The sequence below is a fragment of the Pocillopora verrucosa genome, chromosome 6 (genome assembly GCF_036669915.1).
Source record: "Pocillopora verrucosa isolate sample1 chromosome 6, ASM3666991v2, whole genome shotgun sequence".
NCBI classification, from domain to species: domain Eukaryota; kingdom Metazoa; phylum Cnidaria; class Anthozoa; order Scleractinia; family Pocilloporidae; genus Pocillopora; species Pocillopora verrucosa.
In genome coordinates, this window is record NC_089317.1 from 12,403,181 (window position 1) to 12,424,744 (window position 21,564).

General features: G+C 39.0%; 1 protein-coding gene and 1 pseudogene across 1 annotated transcript in view; both read right to left on the minus strand.

Annotated features, from left to right (window-relative positions):
• Positions 1 to 21,564, minus strand: part of LOC131769688 (fibroblast growth factor receptor 3-like) — a 202,087-nt gene that overhangs the window by 57,183 nt on the left and 123,340 nt on the right. The gene's annotated exons all lie outside the window — the stretch shown is intronic.
• Positions 4 to 4,278, minus strand: LOC131793476 (uncharacterized; annotated as a pseudogene).

Sequence of the window (21,564 nt, forward strand, 5' to 3'; positions counted from 1 at the left end):
ATTCTATGCATTACTGTCATGCTTATTTATAATCAAATGATCCAGATCAAGAGAGATGAAGACACTGCTCCTGTACTGATGGGGTAGAGATTCAAATCGCCACTGAGAGTAGTGGGCAAACACTGCAAAGAAATGTTTGCAAGGGTAATTACTTTTTTTCCAGAAGGTACAGGTGCAACTAGGATAGGAAAAATCCAGTAGCTCCTTTTTGTTTACGTTGGCTGCGCTTTTCACGCTGAATTGGCCTTTCTGAAAGTTTACGGATGAGATGTCGGCTTCAGTGAATTCACCAGCAGCAAATCTACTGTCCAAACAGTGTTTAACAAACTGTGGTGGTCGGTTGTGAAGATAAGTCGGTATTCTAGAATCATATCTTCCATAGGCATCGCTGAACTTGAGGTTCTTTTCCAAATATCTTCTGTGCGAGTCAGGAATGAACGATTCTACCAGCATCGTTGCAATGCCATAAACCGATTTGTCAACTGATCTCGGCAGATATTCGTACTTGAACAGCTTGTTTTGCGCCTCAGTGCCGTTATTGGTGTTAACTATGTTTGTCACCTGCTGCTTTCGAAAAGCCTGTGCCCAACGAACTTGGCATGATAGCCACGTGTTGTTTAGATTCGGGATTCTTTCAAGGCATTCACTCGCTTTTCGAATTTGTCAACTGTGCTAGCATAGGTGATTCTCTTCATAAGCTCTAAAAATATCTCTTGCTCAGCAGACGAAAGGTCATTCTTCTTTGACTTGGACCAGCGGTGCATTGCTTGTAATCTGTGGAAATCACAAATGTACACCAAACTTTTGGGGAATTGTTGTTCGAGGGCAGCGATTTCTGCATTGGTATAATCCACCAAGAAGTACGCCGGATTCCACGCTGGGTTCCATCCCTTGATTATGGCAAGTGCTTCACTTATAGAGGCTTGATCTTCGGACTGACATATGAATTCAGCCACAACCTTGTATCCCACGTTGGTATGTACACAAACGAAAAAAAGTGGAATTGCGTACCTTGTCGTTTTGTACTTGGCGTCCATCAGGGCCAGTTCACTACCATATCTTTCAAGCATTCTTTGTTGCCATGGCTCTTGATGTACAAAGAGGAAGGTTTCCTCAGGAGATCTAGGTCTTGGTTCATCTTTTTCGTTAATGACAGCGTCTCTGGTACGGTAAAAGAAGTTGCTTTTGGGAGACTTAGTTTGCCAATCTTCTATTTTTTTACCCAATGCTTCTTGGTCGTCATCGCAATACTTCACTGCTGAAATCGCCTTGGCAATGTGGTTTCGCAAGTCCTGGCGACAAGGGTAGTATCGCCTATTTGTTTTCTTTGGCCTTCGTTCCTCGGGATGGCCGAAAAATAGATCCTCCCGAACATATTTATCAAGAGACCTTTGCACCTCAGAAAGGTTAGTTATGTTTTGCTTTACGAGGTCGAGCTAGCTACAAACCATATACATAATTATTCTTGGTGCCTTTCCAATTGCCACTGACTCCCTCTCCGAAGCCTCCATTGTTTATTAAAGCAGTAAAAGATATGAGTTCAATCAACACTTTTGAAAAATTGCTTAAACTGTGAATTAAACTGTTAACATTTCGGCTTTACAACACGATTGTCTCTGGAACAACAAATTATATGTCTCTATATGAAGTATAAAAGCTGTTTCACCGCTGACCGCTCATATTTGGGTCGTTTTTTCTATCCCCGCTCGTCGCCCGTGATGTAGTAACTCCCAAATTCTCTAGTGTCCGCCATTTTGATTCTCCCAGTAGTCATTGCGCCGCTATAAGTCACGTGCTAGGCAACGTATAATCAATAACAAGATAGAATTTCATTTCAGTCCTCTTTATCAATTTTGTGGTGTGTAACTTTCGCATTTTAGTACGTTGTATGTGTGTTGAATCTTCAAATTGTCTTGAAACTTAAAAGAAAATTGTTCTTTAAAAATTCACTGAAAATCGGTAGCTAAAGTTGTTTGTTTAGGTGTTATTTGATTTTCGTGTTAACTTGTTATTTCGTCAGTCGCCGGCATCTTTCGTTGCTTCACACAGGAAAAACACACGCGACGAAACGTAATGATCAATTTTGTCCTCAATCTCACGCCATACCAGAAAAAGCTTTTGAACATCTGTAAACTCTGAGCGCTTCGCAGTAAGTGATATTTTCAATGAATCTTCGGATTGTTTTCAAGTTCAAGGATTGTAAATTACAATTTTATGAAAAACGAAGGTTTTTCTGTTATTTCAGGGTGAATCCTTGCATGCCTGCCAATCGCTGGCGCCGCTTGTTGAAACTAAACAGGCTTCTTTTTCACCCAACCACTATTCTTAGCAACAAAGGTCGCCATTTCGTCTGTTTATTGCACGCCAAAAACTATCAAATGCACTCAAAAGCCTAAAATCTAAAAAAAGTTTACAGGAATCGACCAATCGAGCGAGCGAGCGAAAGGCATTCCCCACATCGTATCTATAACTCGCTCTTGCGCATGCGCGCAATTCACGAGTTAAAAAGGGCCATCAAGTAGCCTCATAAACTCTCCACTACAACCTCCTGATCTCCGTTTTCCAGTAATCTCCCAACGTGTTACGTCATACACGAATATTCCGTAACACATCCCAAAAGTTTGATGACGTGAGGATGTGGTTTTAGCTGCTTCACTGTGTCAAGTTCCGCCATCAAATCTCTCTTGTCAGATTCTGCAGCGTTACCTAGAGATTAAAATCAGCTTAGAACATGAAAGGATTTAGTTTCGCCAGCGCCATTTATTAGTATGGGATCTTTTCGGTAAAGTGTCACTTGATAGAGGCAGCTGAGGTAAAATCTACTGTACCTTTTGAGTGTACTACAGCACTAACGCGTGCGTCAAGTGCGAATATTAAGTATTAATTGAATGAACTTCGTATTGTAAAGGGCGTGCAGTAGGAAAAATATACGCGCGCAGTGGTTTACACGCAAATGCGTGTATTTTAACTCGCTCGCCATTAACTGCACGCATCTGCGTTTACTCTTTCACAAGGATGCTATCGCTGTAGGGATTTGTATTCCAAAGTTGAGCGTTCAAACATTCGCTTCAACAATCCGCCCTTCATGTAATCTTACTTTTGTGTTAATTATTAGCTCCTTTATGTGAAACAATTTTAACGCAGCATTTCAGATAACTGGAAAATTGACTTTCACCTTTATTTCAAGAAGAGCCAACCATTGAAATTGAAATGCACAAAGGAACGGGAAATAGAGAAACCGATCTACGTTGCGTGATCATTGAATTTGTTGTTTGCGAACAGAAGCAAAATGGTACCCCTGAATGAGTAATTTTGTCACATGCTAGGCAGAGATTTCTAGGAACAAAAAAACTAACTCAGCTGCTAACTACTTTTAGAACCAATTTTTCCAGAAAGACCATTGACACTTATATTTACCTAAAAAAAACCAGTAATAAATAACAGAAGTGCCGACATGCAGATGCATAATGACAGCGAGTAACAAGCAAAAATCTATTCCAAAAGCTACTGTGGTTTTTCAACATTTTTGATTTACTAAGATGGAAAAGCTTGAATGAACTCAAACAAATTGGAAATTGTTAAATGTGAGAGTTTACGAATAAATATGCCCCAAACAACCACACGGAAAAATCAGTAAATTTTCCCGTAACAGCTAAAAAGAGACGTGTTTCTGTTTCACCTAATTCAATTACTGATTAATTTTGATAAAGAAATTCGACGGCAGTTACATTTCCAATCAATACAGGTACATCTCTTCAAAAACACACGAGATGTTTTGTGCTTAAAGCTTACTAAATTTAAAACTTTGTAACTTTTCTGTGTGGCATTTCTATTTTTTGCGAAAGAATATTTGGCAAACTTATTTATTTCTTCCTAATTCAATTAAAATCTGTCAGGAACAAAAAGATTTCTCGGCAAGGTTTTCAGACAAATCCGAGACAGTGCTTCTTGGGACGTTTTCTTTGTTAGCGCTAAAAATGTCTGCTGTCCCCCAAAATTGTTCTGTTTACGAAATACGAAGTCCGTGCGGTTCTATTAGGGAGAAAGTTGAGCATGTTTTGCTCTCCGAGTGTAACGCAAATATATCAGTCGCCCATTTGGCTAGCAGCCACTTGCCAAAATGCAGCGAAGTAACAGAAGCCAAGTTAATCATGGCAAGAGCGGGAATTCGGCATTTGTCGAGAATTTAGCTCGAGGGAATGACTATCTGCCCGAGGCACAGACACTTACCAGGAAGATTCTGGCGAGGTCCAAGATCTTGCCAATACCCCTAGTCATACTGGGAAAGTTATAAGTCTGGCGGGCAGCCACGTCATAACCTTCAAAATAGCTGACGAAATAAGACTCATATTTAAAGAAATCGCCGCTGTAGGATCACGTAAGTACCAATAGCCTTGTGGCTCTCTCTATTTCTGTTTCCTCAATTGTCAATACTCCTATAAGTTTTTGCTGTTGTTTGGTCACATGTCCATTTCCCTTGGTAAATTATTGGTGTGGTAGTCGTAAATACAAAAATGCGTTTTTTATCATCAACCAAGGGAATTTCTTTAATTATTTTATGCTATTGCTACACTGAGACTACTGGACAGCCTGGCTGGTGACAACGAAGGAAACAAATATAATCCTGAGAGGTAAATCTGCATCTCCTCCCCATGCCTCGTGCGATTTCGCCCCTCTTTTACTCGTCTCTACGGTTAGAAAACACTTTTTACTTCATCTCACACCCACAACGACAACTGTTACGCACGATAGAGACTATAGGCCTCCTAGATGTGTTTGAAACACCTGGTATTTCTCTTATAAATGATTTAGACTAAGCTGGACGATGACGATGACGATGATGAAGACGACCGTGAATTATTTATCAGTTGTATTGATGCAATTTTATTGCTATTTGCACCACTTGCCGGAAGAAGCTTTCTGAGCAACTGTTGGGTTTGGGATGGCACAGTTCTACCAAAGGTTTAATCAATCAGAAAGTGGCGGATTCTGAGAGGTTTGTTGGATATTTTATTGTTTCTGAGATACCTCATACGCAAGGTGTTTATTCGCCTGCTCGTCATACATCGAAAGCGCATGCCAAGCACGAAACTAAGACAAAGATTATGTTGGTGGCTGCAGATTTAACTTTCTATGGGATAACACAGTTACCCCTCTTTTCCTTTGTGAATCCCTTTCTTTACTGACTCATTCCTTCAAAGAGACGACATGAAACATGTTCAACATGTTCAATAATGTCTGTTCATACCGTCAATGAGATTGTTTTATCTTATAGAGTGGCCAAAGCTGATGCAAGAACAGCCATAGAAGCACACGCTGCTGAAATGGAGACAACATCATTTCGTCAGATTTCTACCCCTAACAGGAAACCCTTTTCTCGTCCTTGTTGGACGCCAGCAACTCCTGAAGCAACTTTCCGTCAGATCACCGAAACAGAGATTCACGGTACTTACAATGCTGCGATGGACGAGGTTGCCGGAAATATTCCTCGCAAGCGACAGCCACTACCATCACAACTTGTCTCGTGGGAAAAAGCAGTCCATCCCAGCGACAATTCTACATCGAGAAGCGGTTGAAGAATGCATGCTCTTATGTAATGTGATAGCCTCAAACGACGGCGAGACGCTCTTTCACGCCTTGTCCTCTCAAGGTGGAGAAAAGGATGAGACAGCAGAAGCCGATGATGTGTTGAAATCTTTGATGACCACGTACAAAAATGCCTAAACCAAAAGCACCAAGACGCAAATTCTTAGCCTTTAAGCGTATAATTACTCGGTTAGCAGATTAAAAAAACTTCACTCGCCATATGGAAAGCTGTCTACACGACAAATACAGAGAGCGCGTTGTCATGCAAGAACGATAGGAAAATTGGCGCCTGTTATTTTGTAGTCAGCCTACCGTGACCATGAGCCCGAACTATTTTGGAGCTTTGAATAACCTAGTGACCCTCCTAAAATGTGAAAGTTTGAAAGAAATTGGTGAGATGGCATGTGTCACACCTTCCCTGTCCTCTCGTGGACAGTATCTTAAACTATATTATTTTGTCCACAATAAATTTATTCCACAGTTGACCCCCTGATACTAGTAATTTTGACTTGAATTAATCAGTGAGATGGCATGTGTCACGCCTGCCCGGTCCCCTCGCGGACAGATTCTTAAACTATATGATTTTGTCTACTATAAATTTATTCCACAGTTGACCCCCTGCATGGTATTACTAATTCTGACGTAATTTTTTTTCCGCGATCAGTTATTGTAAATCGCCTTTCTTTTACTTACTTTGGATTGTTGTAGCTGAAGGGTTTCTTGAAGATTATTGCTGCAATCTCTGTTAGTGACGGTTAACGTAATGTTGAATTTATCATCAGTTACAACTTTCGAGAGAGAAAAAAATTCAAACATTTAGATCCGTTACTTAAACAAACACGTTCGCACACATATGTGATTTTTTTTTTTACTTTATGAATTCTACTTTCATTCACAAAAGAGACCATGCTTTAAATATTCCAATTATTCTGTTATTTCATTGTCCCTGTAACGTTACCAAAAATGACACTAAAGAAACATTTCATAATCTCTAGGTTTCATAATATAGGACTAAATAAGTCTATCAAACCTACTTACTAAGGTGAAACCATTTGAAAACCATGTTTAATTCATTTTCGACCTTGCAGCGGTACCAACCAGGGCTGGACTCGTTTACTTGAAAAGTCACTTTGCTGGGATTATCTTCAGAATTCCAATTCATGACGACATCGTCCTTTGTCCAGGTAACCTTTGGTATTGGGTAACCGTCCTTATAACAAGAAAAGCTAACCTCTTCTCTAGGTTTCTTACTAAATGTCTGATTTCCGGGGTCAGTGATCACCGCTGGATCTTTGATTCCAAAAAGAAAACAGAATAAAATTAATGTTTTTCATTATATGTACTGGCCATACTCACGTAAAAATCCAATTGCAACGAACGGTACGACGCATGTTCTAATACGTACTAAATTATGGCAGAATCGTGGTATTATAGCTTGAAAACTACACATAATTATGTTGTTAAAGCTAATTTTTACCCTACCGGAGTAAATAAAGGTTTTTCATGACAAATGCTTTGTCTTACCTGATGTAAAACTGATTAAGAGTGAAATTTAGCCCTTGTAACTTATCTGAAGAAACGTTGGAAGTGAACAATGTCACAAAAAAATTTGTCTAGTGATATGAGTTCCACAGATTACAAATCTTGAAATGTAGAATCCACTCCCTTGCATAGAGGTTTATTTCTTAATCTTGTGGTAAATTTTTTGATTTGGAGAAGATTATATCATCGACAGTGATGGGAACGAATTGAGTTCAGATCGGTCGTCGAATCAACAGAAAAGAGGAAAAAGGGAGTCTCGTTTCTTTAATAATAGTTAATAATTAGACAAACATAATTGGAAGACACATAACGACACATTAATTTTTATTCACGGCGTTTCAGAGGTATTCACACAACGTACGTTAAAGTGAAGTTTTCACTTTCTTCCCTTTTTGCGTTTATCCTCTCTTCCGTGCGAAGCTCGAAAGAGAATGGAAAAAATGAAAACATGAAGTAACGATATACTATGAACGAGTCCGTCGGTTTCAGCATATTTCGTTGGCTGGCCAAACGTTCACTCTTCCAAATTCGCCGCGGTGGTTGTTTTACTTTATCCAAATTCACGAATAATAATAATAATAACAAAAATAACTTTATTTATACTGCAAAAATAGGTCACCTGAATTTAAATATAAAGACACTGGTATAAACCTATGTGCAGTTGATGAAATATTTCAAATTAGTGTTTGCAATAAAAAAATCTTGTAGGCTAAAAGGCAAGATTTGGTTACAACAATAACAGCAATACAAATATACATTATACATATATATATATATGAAGAAAGAAATAGGGAAAACTATATGCTACATTTGTGCTGTATTCTATCTTACCCCAACAAAAACTTAAATATTTTTTACTCAAAAGTTCTTAAATTTAAGTCTTTAGCCCGCAACTCTTTAGGTAAATTGTTCCATTCTTTTCCTGCTGCAAATTTAAATGTAGACTGGCCCGTAGCAGATGTTACTTTGGGCAAGTGAATTTCTCGGGTATCGCTTAGGGACCTGCCACAAAGGTCTGATCCGAAATTCATATTACTCTGAAGTTGCGTGGGACAACAGCGGTTATTAACAATTTTAAACACTGGATGACGACGCATATATCGTCGCCTGCTGGATAAGGTAGGAAGTTGTAATTTGTCTCCTATCCTTTGAGTACATACCAGAAGGTTTGTCCTCAAGATTATTCTCAAAGCTTTATTCAGTAACCGTTCTAAAAAATCGGAATTCTTCGTCGTGTAGGATCCCCATATGGTAGAATCGTAATCTAAAATAGGTAAAATTGTCACTTCATATATCTTCAAAAGGATGGTTGGGCCCAAAAAAGACGAAAATCTGTTTAATAATTTGTTTAGAGTAGACTCTGGACGCGACGCAAGATATGTGACTTTTCCAAGATAACGATTAATCTACTATTACACCAAGGTACTTAAAAGATCCCTTCTAGTTTATAATCGAGTCACCGTAGAACATATTTAGGTTTCTGGTGGTTTTGACGGCCTTCTGTGACGCAATCATCATTGTTTCCGTCGTTTTCGTGTTGCAAATGAGACCGTTGTCACAGAACCATTGGTTTATCCTTTTGAGACTATCGTTAATCTTGTACTCAGCCATGGCAACGTCTTTGGGACTGGAATGCATCTCAGTGTCGTCCGCATATAGTGCAATTTGTGAATCTTGACACGCTTTAGATATGTCTTTTAGATGAATATTGAACAATGTTGGTCCCAAGATCGACCCTTGCGGGACTCCAAAAGAAAGATTCTGTAGTTCTGTTTTTTATTCGATCTTCCTGAGAGGTAGCTCTTAAACCATTGGAGTATGTTCTTTTTTATTCCGTAAGATTCAAGTTTGGCAAGCAATAAATCGAAACCACTTTTCTTGCTCTTGCCCGGAATATTTCCAGAAGCTCCGTGGGTTAGATTTGCAATCTTGTAATTTATCGGCGAAGTAATTCTTTCTCGCCTTTCTGATCAATAAGGTAACAAAATTGCGCAGTCGCCTGTATCCCGTCTAGTCCAATGGCCGGTTAAATTTTCTTGCCTTTCTGTGGAACTGATCACGCCTTCTCATCATGACCAGTATCGATTTGTCAAGCCAGGGATAAGTTGGCTTTCGCGCGTGTTTTCGGCAGATGGGAAAGTGCTCATCGAACACAATGGAGAACGGAGATTGCCAGACGAACCATTTATCATGGACTTCTGGAAAAATTTCCGCGATATTCCAGAGTACAGATTGAAGATCAGCGTTAAACTTCACAGCATTTTGGAGGTTAATGGAACTCGTTGGAACTCCAAGAGGATCTTCTCCATATTGCTTACGCCACAACCACTCCTGTAGGTCGCTATCGAAGAGATCTTTTAATATTCCTGTACGAGGTATACTTCGTTTGATTCCCCACCGTGTATTTTCAATGCGCTGAGTATGAGCGCCTGTGTCTGGGTCTACGAAGTTTAGGCTGTGGTTCACTGTGAGATGATTGTAGCCCTTGTCCTGTAGGCAATCATAAGCTTTCCACATGTCGCTCATCACGCATATTTCCGGCAATATTTGAGCGCGTATAATGGGTATGAGCGTATCTTTATCCCTGCGCTCTACCAGTACAAGGAATCAGGCCTTGGTTTCACGGTAAATGCCACGAAAGACCCACTTTCCTTCGACGTAGCGACCGCGGTGATACATTTCATTCTTCGTGCAAAAATTCAACATGTTTTAAAGGTGAGGAAAGTGATTTCAATGTTAATTTTTGGAATTTGAATAAGGTATTAGAAATATAATTTTGAAAGTTACCCTTTATCGGCAACAAGCACATGTAGAACAATGGTATAGAGGATAGACTGCTAGTCTGACGAAGACGATAGAGGATTGAGAGTTCGAACCCTACAGGTAACGTAAAAAAGAAAAAATAGACTGAGAGGGGTCTTGGAGGAAGGATAGATAGTAGGAAGTGCCTGCCAGAGAAATGGGGAAATAGGTTTATTAATGCAGTAAGTAATAATTAGGGATTAACAAGGGAATTGTCTATTGTATTCAAAGACAAAGAGTAGCATGCATAATTAATAAGATGTGCATGCATAATGAAGTATAGGGCTGTGCGGAAATTGTTCCACGGTTGGCCCGTTTAGGACTCCGAAAATACGTAAATGGTCGCTAAATGAGGTAGAAAGAACATCAGAAAATTTAAACGCATCAGTGGTCGATGTTATTAGTCGTCAAATACAGAACAGGTCGAACTTGTCACTCTGGTGGGCTCCGTTATCAATTGTGTCAGTTCATTTGCCAACAAAAACTCTTTCATTGTCTCCGTTTGTTGCAAGGTGTTATTTAAACAATCGCAATTTAGATCGCAAGTAATTATCCCCTCTTTCCCAGACCGAGTTTCTACTCTGACAACATCGTCGAAATAATTAAAGAAATCATCCACAGAAGCATCTGGGGCTTTGTAAACGCACTCGAGGACATACTTGGTTTTCTTTATCTTCCCCTCAATCCAAATCGCTTTAAAGTCATGATCCTCGTGTTCACGACCATGTTTGAAATTAAAACCATCGGTTACATACAGAGCGCAGCCCTCGCTGCGACGGACCAGCCAATCCTTCCGGATTACTCTATCATCCTTGAATGTGAATTTCATCGTTGGAGATGGTGTTGTTTAGCCATGTCTCCGTGACAGCAATCATAAAGGGTCGATTACAAGTAAAGATGAGTCCCATTTCGTCAATATTTTGGAGTAGGCTCCGGCAATTTAAACGAATCAGCCAGTTTGATTTCGGTCTCGCTCGATTCTGTTTGTTTTGCAGCGCACCTTGGCTTTCCGTACCTTTCGTGGGCCCTGGATTTACAACGACGTCACCACTGAGTATAATTCTACGAGCCGCGATAGAATTTGCACAATATGCTACGGCTCTGGTAGGATAATTACGCCGTACCCGTGGGAATAAAAACTGCTCATTTTCGCCAGTATTACAATGAGTTCCCAATTGATTCAGGATCTCTTGAGTGTCATCAACAGCATCTCTATGAGTGGAGTATCCCTTGAGTACTCGAATGCAAATTTGTGCAAAATTTGAAGTTGTGCTTGATCCAGTGCTTGACCCTGTAGGCAAGGACCGAAATTCTTCGGTATGAGCTCCTCCTGGTCAAAGAAAGGCTCAGATAGCTGCTCTGCGTTGTTGAAAACGGCCTCCTTCGAACCACAGATCCGTATATGATTGCTGCTGTGATAAAAATGACCAGAACCACGAACGTCATTTCCCGTGGCCGGATGCCACGTTGCCGCTGACCTATCTGTAATGTTTATGTCTCCACGACCGACAAAGCACAACATTTTTTGTCCTCTTTTATCTCCCGGATATGCTCTAGAAGCAACGGAGAACTCGTCCCATGGGGAGGGCAACACTGAAACACGCATGCCACCGTACCTGTTCGCCGTGAGCGGGTCCGTTGTCCAGTGGTCAGACTATATCTTTGAAGGGGTGAATGTTGTATACCGTAATTAAAATACTCCGTGTCATTAAAATATTTTGTACAGAGAACGCTACCAGTCACATGCCGCAAACTTGGAATCTGCATAATTTCAGTTTAAGTAGGTTCGTGTATGTCTTTCGTGTTTATTTTTTCTGTGGCTTATTGATTCACTTTTGTATATCACTTTTCTTTTAATTGTATATTTAGGAATCAGAGTATTAAAACCTTACGTCTTCGATGGTAAAAGCGAAGAATGTAAGAGGAATGTTCCGGCACGGAATAATCAAACTAGTTCTGTGTGCGTGGAGTTTTGTATCTGATCAGGTATTTTCAGGGCGTTTAGCGTGTAGATTGTCAAATTAAACTACGTCTGATGAGAAATTAGTGCCCACGAATCGCTTTAGAACGTAAGCAAGCCTTCATTCCCAAACTTAAAACCGTTTCCAACGCTTTGACCGTGTATGATTTTGGTCTCTAAGTGCAATAACAGAATGGCTACGACAGAGTGGCGCTCATGGTACATGGTACATTAGACAAAAGGAGGGAAGGCAAAGGTAAAAAAGATCATTTAATCATTTAATGACGCGTTTGTATGCATGGAGGACAGCTGCGTGTCCACCAGAATAAACAAGAAAAAAAATAGATATCTTGATATTCCTTTACCTAGTCCGTTTTGACTTTCTCTATAGGCTGTGATTGAGCATTATATATCTGAACACCCTCTTGGTTGAATTTAGCTGTTAACAAAGATTCCACACAACCACCGTGTGAATAGGCGACAATCTTCAAACGAGTTATGAGCGGCGAGTCCTTGCTTGACTCGGTGGAGTTGTTAATCAAACGATTAAAAATGTCCTACGATCCAAACGGCGCCGACGAGTCTAAATTGTTCACAGTCTTTAAGATGGATTGGAAATCGGTATCTCATGAATTGTCAATTTGTCTGAAGAGGTTGCGTCGTCTTCTTCGAAGTATGGACCCACTCGAAGAACCAATCGTTCGACTGCAGAGGCGATTCCTACAAATGAAGTCTTAAAATATCTGCTCGCTGAAATCCTTTGTCCCTGCAGATATGTTTTAAGTTCTTCCACTTTCACGTTGAAATCGGTTCTAATTTTGCGTTCTGAAATTCTGAGCTATGACTGTTTTTGAACGTTAAATGGTTATTGAATTGGTTTCGCGGAATTTCCCACAATACAATACGAAAATCCGTGAGGAAATCAAGGCTTGCTTACTTTGAACGGCGATTCGTGGGCACAAATTGCCTACCGAACGTGGGTTTATTGGACAATCTACGCACTTATCTTCCTGAAAATACCTGATCAGATACATCACTGTATACACAAAACTAGTTTAATTACTTCATACTGGAACGCATCCTGCTACATTCTTCGCGTCTACTTTAGCGGTACCGAAATATCTACTCGCTTGATAAATAATCAAACACATGAAACAAAAAGGAAGTCAATTTTGAGCATAGAAACGCTTTACGACACTGGAAATAATTAACAACAAAATGCCGTAATCGACGTTCGTACACGGGTAGTAGGTGGTTGACTCAATAATGTCCGATCTTTCGCGGTTTGTTTACATCAAAAGTCACGTGATACTACACGTGAAATCTAAAGACTAAAAAGTGAATTATAATAAAAGGACAGCAAATCACATCAAATCAATTATGATAAAGTTCCGATATGACGCGCACTATCATTGGTTGAAAGAGTGTGCTCTGTGAGAGTAAAGAGCAAAGAGGTTAGTTAAAGCCACCACGCCGTCTGCCAAATTGTTCTATGTCCGAGCTTTTCCGGGACTTTACTTTGTCTTTTTTTTTTGAAAAATTGAAAGTGAAATTTCGGAACAAGCTGGCCGGCAAGTAGCAACAGAAGAACCAAACAAAGGTTTGTAAACATGCCGGGCGCCGTAGTTTGCATTAATATTACTTGAGCAGAGACGAAAGTCCTCAAGGAGTAAACGAAATGGGCGATCCGAGTTTTGAAGAATTTCACGCTTACTTAGATTGCAAGCTTACATAAGGTAATAGAGATGAAACACAGCTAACACTCGTACAGCATATAAATTTTCGTTTTCAAAAAAAAAACCAAACTGGCATAACTACTGAAATTCATAATAATCATGACGGTGTCAGAGCGACCGCGATCATGCTGAGGTCCATCGCAGCTGGCCGATCATGGCGATCTCCGGTCATCGCAATGAAGCAAGCCTTAGAGTTCACATCGGCCTCCCTTCGAGTAAACAACTAAGTGCTTCCTTTAATGTCCTTTCCGATGCGTTGAGTGGAAGGCAACATCAGTCACTGAAAACGAGTTTTACGGCTCTGTCATAGAGCAATCTTCATGTTCCGGTGAATTTCGGCTGTCGTTCATTTATAAAACGCTCGCCTTGAACAGTTTTTTTCTGATTGTCATGTGAAAAAGCTTGCTTGTTTTAACGAGCCACAATTCGGCCAGATTTCACTGAACATTTCACCTTCAGAATCTGTATTAGAGACTAAAAAACTTTAGACAAATGTGTCAAATTCGACCTGCCGAACTGTTTCAGTTTGTCAACTATTGCAGAATGTGAACTTTGATGGTTTTTGAACTTTGATAGTTTGACATTTTTTGACAGCTGTAGTCTTGTACAGCCAATCAGATTATTTGAATCATTCTTACAAGGATTCTGATTGGCTAATTGTAGCGTGCTTTATGAGAGTATAGAGCATGCTTACGACACTGTTGTTCGCTTGGAAATAAAGTTTGTTTTGAAAATGGTGAGTAATGCGTGGGGTATTCAACGGATTCCTTATTATAAAACAAATAGAGAAGCCTTGATTGTGCTCTGTTCTATTGTAAAGCATTTAGGAAGCGGCTAGAGCACTCAAGAAGTAGAGAGAAATACTCGACTACGTCTCGTGTTTCTCTCTACACTTCTTTCGTGCTCTAACTGCTTCCTGCGTGCTTATACAACAGAACATAGCACAGTCAAAGCTTCTCTATTTGTTAAATCAAACATGGTCGGTTGAATAGACGATCATGAGCTTTTTAACGCTATGTCGCCATAATAGGACGCTTGCACTGCTGGCGATGGAAAAATGAATTCCTCAAAGAAAGTATCAGAAGAGGATTTTATCACTGTGCGTTACAAAATAACAATACTGTATCTCTCTTTATGCAGAGATGCATTGCAGTAAACTTATCAACAGCTGCGACAATGACATCAGCCATACATAATGGATTTAATGTGTCACTTTCACTCAGGTCAGATTACCAGAGGTGTAGTTGATCTTTGCTGCATCTGTCATGTAATCATCCTATCAAAATTAGTTCATTAAAACTTGTTCAATTTGAGAACAAAGTTTTTGCCAAACTAAATAAACAACTCAACCTAACCAGCCGACAGAAGCCATGCTTATTGTCAATTAAATGCGATATCAAAAAATTCCCCAACACGGTTTCAAATTTCCCTTTCTTGTCCGCCACCCAACCAAAAGGCACCTGAATAAGAGAGCACGATTTCATGTTCTTTTGACCTGACCAAGTAACTATACAGTAGAAACGTCCAGCCTCTTCCCTACACCCAACCTTTCAAGCCATTGATACATTATCAATGCAATTTCCCTGACGGCGAAACTTTTCTCTAACTTAAACCCTTTCTGCCTTAGATCTTAAAATCAATTCTCTCCACTGTCTGCCATACATTTCTTAAGCTCTGAGAATTGGTATCTAAGGGGGCATTACAATTGGTTCATGGTAAGATTTTGGTAGCTTACTTACTGAGGAAGTAGGCAGTTTAGGACTGCATATTGCTATTGATATAGCACAATTTTAAAAGCATTGAAAATAACTCGAGGTTTTATAATGATGCAAGAAGGTATTATTGCGGAAGATTTGTCTCACATGCAAAACAGAAAAGCTGCCGCATCCCAGATACTGTTCCACAAGAGAAATATGATTCAAGGATGATATGGTAAATAATTGACACTCCACCAATAATTAAATGGTAACAAATAATCATATTGGTAGTAATTATGATAATAATGATAACAATTAAAACAATAGTTATATATAGTGATGATAACTTATGGGGGCTAGTTCAAGAACATCATTGTTCTTCTATCTCTCTATTCTCTAGGCTTCAGTAATGGCTAACCTACGCTTCTTTCAATTTTTCCGGTTCATTATAAATTATTTTCTTATTTCATTGCGATTCCATTTTTGTGAGACTTTTGTTTCATACAACGCATTCCGCGTTGTAAGAGATTGTTATTCCATCATTCCGATTAAATTAAAACTCAACGTATCGTATTACGGACCTTGCTCGCGTTGGAAATTGGGTATTAATCGCTGACTGAAATGGTCAAATGCCTTGGTCTTTTCTATTAAACTTTTTTTCAAAGTTTCCTCGATGTGCAGACTAAAACTATTTAGATATTTCTGTCAGGATAAATCTCGTTCTCAATTTCGTGCCGGAGAAGCTACTGTCAAAATATTTTGAGACTTTTTTCATCTTTTGTACAGTCACGGCAAGAGCTAAATAAACTATATCTTCAGTTCTAGGGGGCATAATACGCTGATTCAAACGATAAAATGCGTGCTCTTCAAAGAAAATCGTTATCCTCTAAGTATTCATGATGCACCGATCACACCTTTTGGGGCATTTCTGAAAGGTAAAACTTTGTTTCCTCACCAGCCATCTTGAAATGATTGTGAGATGTTTATCGTCTTCTGTAGTACTCCGAATCAAGCAATAAGTAGCATCGAGAAACAGTGTGATCCTGTGCTAATTCCAAGCAACAGTCTTAATGATTCGAAGAAATCGTCACGAAGCGTTGAACGACTGAAGATGATCCGCGACAAACAAAAGCCAAGAGCGAGAAATATCGGGTAAAACTCGGCAGACTTCGTTGTGAGATGAGAGGAAGTTTGCATTCTATTCTTACATTCACTCTCCGTGACTTATTGAACTGGATATCATTGTAGCTTCGACTCCATACCAAAGAGTAGCCATGAAAATCATATTTAACCAACTCTTTAATCAAATTAGCTCAAACTCGGTAATAAGTACATCAAGGCAATCAGTTACCACATGACATATTCAGTGTTTACATAATGTTTATTTCAGGTAAATGATTAACAAATTTCTGCGGAATACTTTTTTCAGGGCCCCTCACTTTTTTGCACTTCCTTCCAAAAGAATCACTTTTACGAATAAAACCAGTTAAAAAACCAGTTAAAAGGTAAAAGCAATCTTACCTCATAAATTCGTAGATAATTACGTAAAGAATATTTGTACCAAATTCGGTGACATAAGCAGGAGCCCATCCTGACATTAACATATATACTTTTAGGAATTATGAGGAGCCAACAAAATGACCTCGAAAAAAGTTTTTTTCGGAAAAAATGCAATATAAACCTATACTCAAATGTCATCGCAAAGGCTAATAACTCCCTGAAGTGGCCTTTCATGCACACCTACTTCAAGTTGTACCTAGGTTTTTTTGCTTTCTCTTTTTACACTTTACACAGCCATGTTTTGTCAAATCCTTCAGTTTCGTAGGTTATGCTATCCAGGGTTACACACAACCTTTCTCCTATAGGCTTATCTTTTCTTAAGTCGTTATGGTTTGTGTTTTTCTTGACCCCTGCGCTATGTATGTTGAATTCTACAAATGCCTCTTCTTCTTTTTTCTTTCCAACTATGTTTGCTGGTTGAGATGTCAGTTTTCTTCAGGACATTATTTTATTTGTAGCATCATAACTGAAGAACAAAGCTGCAGACAATGCGGCCAAAACAATAAGTTTTCTTCCATGCCCTTTGAGATTGGAACACTTGTTCAATACCAATACATTGGCTGGCTCATCGGTATTTAGGTTGAATCCAGGTAAGCATTTGATGAGGATCGAGTGCTCGACTCACTCAATCGATCATAAGTCTTTTCAAGGGGTTCCTTAAAACACTAGACAGTTGACTTGGCTTGTCTGGACAAGGCAATACTTTTTTGAACTTTCACCATGAGTCACTTGGACAGTATTTGTGCTTTTTGGTTGGAAAAGTTTAGGAAGTGATACGGGCCAGTTTTTTTTTTGTGATTAATTCACTGGCTCTCGCTCTTGTCAAGTGTGATTCTTACCTGAATCACGTGGTGTTTATTTGAAGTCTTTAACAATTTAAGAACACTGACCATTGAGACTAGTCTGCATCCCTCAGTAGGCTCCAAATAATTTTAATTTCAACACCTTATACGGGGACTTTCAAGGTCGTCTGGCTGTATTTTCCGCGATTGCGTGTGTAAATTGGTACCCCATTGGTGTGCGCCACGAGATACCGGCAGGTGACAATGATGTGCGCACACTCGAGTGCCGAGCTTTAATGCAGCGTACCGCGGGCACACGGTTAGCCATTACACGAGGGCTTCACGTGGGTTGTGCCAAAATCCTACCCGCTAGAGGCATGCCCGAAGATTAAAAATAACGAGTTTCCGAGTCGGTGACTATCGGAAATTGTCGGCTATTGCATTATGGCGGACTTCTCCAGTAACACCATTTGCGATTTTACCAAGAGTCAAGCGACGTAATTGAACCAGACATGAACATTATAACATGCTTTACACGTGAAGAATACACTGTTGAGTTTAAATCAAGAAAATCTCGCTAAAGTTTGTAGGGCTGTTTCCTTTACCTCCGTCGATCTTTTAAAGTTTCTTGTTCAACAGTTCTAGCTTAACACTTAAGCCGCTAAGACCTACGCTTGCAAAGGTGGACAAAACTCATTTATATTAATAGCATCGCCACTATAATGCCCTTGTCATATTGCTTCTGGTTGAAAAGATCCCCAAGATGAATTTTCTATTGTCTTGTACCTTTAGCCGGTAGGATCTCAGAAGGTTTGGAAAATACTACAGGCCAGAGGTGCAGCTTGCATACTTGGCTGACGTGGCTCAATGTTTTACGATTTGCTCCACACTTGACTTTTCTGCACTAAATTAATCTTACTCTCCTTGGAACCATTTTTTATAAGAGTGCATTTACATTTATTTTTATCTGGTTAGTAGGATCTTGGATTACTCAGAAGACACTACAAGCCAGAGGGGCAGCTCCTGTATGTGAAGTAAGCTCGAAATCATTAACATTGTTGTGTTTTAAATGAATTTCAAGTCAATAAATTTTAAACTAGCTTGATTATATTTTCTTCCGTTGTGCATTTATTTCAAAACAAATATAACTAGTTTTAGATGAATTTGACTTGAAATTCATTTCAGACTTGAACTTGTCAATCAGACTTACTGAAGTTTGTCACGTAATACTCTGTCTAAGCATGAATTTCGGGGGACTGGGCATGGCTTCGAGGTAGTAAGACGTGCCGTTCCGCGCTCTGCTCGAAAAGTATCTAAAATGGCTTCAAAGTTTTTAGTATGAGTATTCTGCGCTCAGGAAAGAAGCTTAAAATTCAGTCTACTATGTCGGCGGAAACGTTGCGGAGCTGAGTCGCCTGGTGAAAAGTCTTGCAGAAAAAATCGATAAGTTGGAAGCTTCGAGCCAAAGTCGCCATGATACTATCTTAACGAAGCTGACAACGCTTGAAACTACAACGAGCGAATTATCCGCTGCAGGTTTAGAAGGGATGAATCAAGAAATGGAAGCAGTGAAACAAACCTTGCAGAAGAAAGCTGATATAGTACAATTGGAACTACTTGAGAAGAAATTAGAAGAAATGGAGAATCGTTCTAAGAGAAATAATATTGTTATTTGGAACATTCCAGAAGGTGCCGAAAAAGACTCGTCCTGCTTAGCGCTTGTAACTTCGATCTTGACGGAACACATGGGCCTAGAGGAGATAGAAGTAATGCGGGCCCACCGCACAAATATCAAACAAAGGCAAAGTCCTACAAGTGGTGCAACTCTACCTAGGCCAGTTCACGTATATTTATTGAGATATACCGCCAAGGAATACATCTTGCGTAATGCGGGCTCTAAGTTAAGAGAGAATCCTTTCCATGAAGCAAATCTATACATTTCAGACGACGTATCAAAATCTGTGAGGGAGCAGCGCAAAAAGCTTAAAGAGAGGCACCTGAATGAAATCCGTAGTCGAGAAGATGTCCAATTCGCCTATATTCCTTGGAGCGTACCTGCCAAAATCATTTTTAAGTTGAATGGTGAGTCAAAACTTAAGTCCTTCTACCTGCAAGCTGAAAATGCTAACATCAGCTAAACCGACTACTGGACTTGATCGCGTATTGCTATATTATCAAATATACTATCTTTGCTCCAGAACTGTCTACAATATTTTAAGATGACTTATCTAGCTCTTCATTTAATTTCATGAATTCGAAGGCCGCTCTTTGTTAATCTTTTTTTGACAAATGATAAAATACATTTATAGGAAGCCATAATTACTGTCAATCATATTATTAAGTTAATATTTATCGGTTTGGAGCAAGTGCGGCTGAAGGGGAGAGAAAGGATGCTACACTCCTTCAGGAGGGAAGATGAAAATTTGAAATTTGATATTATTTTCCAAGCTAAATTATTTAGTATGTGTTTATTTTTGTGTCAATGTTTTCGATTCTTTGTGTAGAGCGATGCAAATAATTATTCAAAGGTGTGTTATAAGGCAAATGGTCTTCCAGGTTTTTTTCCGTACCAAATAAGCAAAATCATAGCAAAAATGAGTGATTTTAGAATGCTTTCATTAAATGTTAGAGGCTTGAGCAATTTTAAGAAACGACGCGCAATTTTTGTATGGTGCAGAAAACAAAATGCAAATATTATTTTTCTTCAAGAAACGCATTCAACTGGAGACAATGAGAAACAATGGAAAGCTGAATGGGGTGCCCCTCTGGAGCTTGCTCATGGGAGTAGTGGTTCAAGGGGTGTTGCAATACTCTTTCGAAAGGGGTTTGATTGCAAGATAATTAAAAAAGTCATTGATCCCAATGGGAGATATATTAGTATTGAAGTTCAAATCAATGATGAAAAATATTTTTTAATGAATGTTTACGGTCCAAACAATGATAATCAAGCTGTGCAATCCTATGATCATTTAATTGACGTTTTAAGGAAAGAAGGTCTCGCTCATGAAGATAAAATAATAATAGTGTAAACATTTTTATTCTACGATGATATAAAGTGAAGCGAGAATCCCGAATGGCTTTAAAAAGTTGACAGTGGATTTTGAGCTTTCAAATGCGCAGGAAGTTTTCTCTATTCCTTATCTTGTTGCGAGCGAAGCGTATGTTTGGTCGTTTCAATACAGAATATTGAATTTCATTTTGTTTACGAACGATAAATTGTTCAAAATAGGTTTAAGTGATTCGGACAAGTGTTTTCTTTGTGGAACTTATACGGAAGATCTGTACCGCCTCTCCTTTAACTGCTCCTTTGTGCAAGCTTTTTGGAACGTATTTACAGTCTTGTGGTTTGATCTTAGTGGCGAATATTTAACTTTGTCTTTAACAGATATTATGGTTGGCTTACTTCAGTGGAACGACTTGTTAAATTATTTGATAATTTTAGGGAAATTAACTATTTTTGAATGTAGAAAAATAACACCTCTCCAATATTTAGATTGTTTTTGCACAAGGTTGAAGTTAAAAAACAAGTTGAAAAAATAATTGCTATAAGAAACAGAAAGCTTCGCGATTTTCAAATTAGATAGGAGTTTGTCATATAATTTTGTGTTTGCCCTTTTTTTAAGGAAAAGAATGGAAGACCAATACATAAACTTAGATCTCGTATTCTTCCTTGTTTATTAGTTTATTGTAGTTTATTTTTGTTAGAGAATTAACTGGGCGTCGCCATCGCCATCGCCGGTATGTGTCACTGTGCAATGTTAAAAGAAAATAGTACTTTTTGTATGTAATAGTATAATTAGTCGATTGTGTTGTTAATAGAGCTGGATACTGTAAGTAGTGTAATTATTAGTGACTGTAAGTAGAGTAATGTAAATAAGCATTGTAATTAGTGTAAGTGG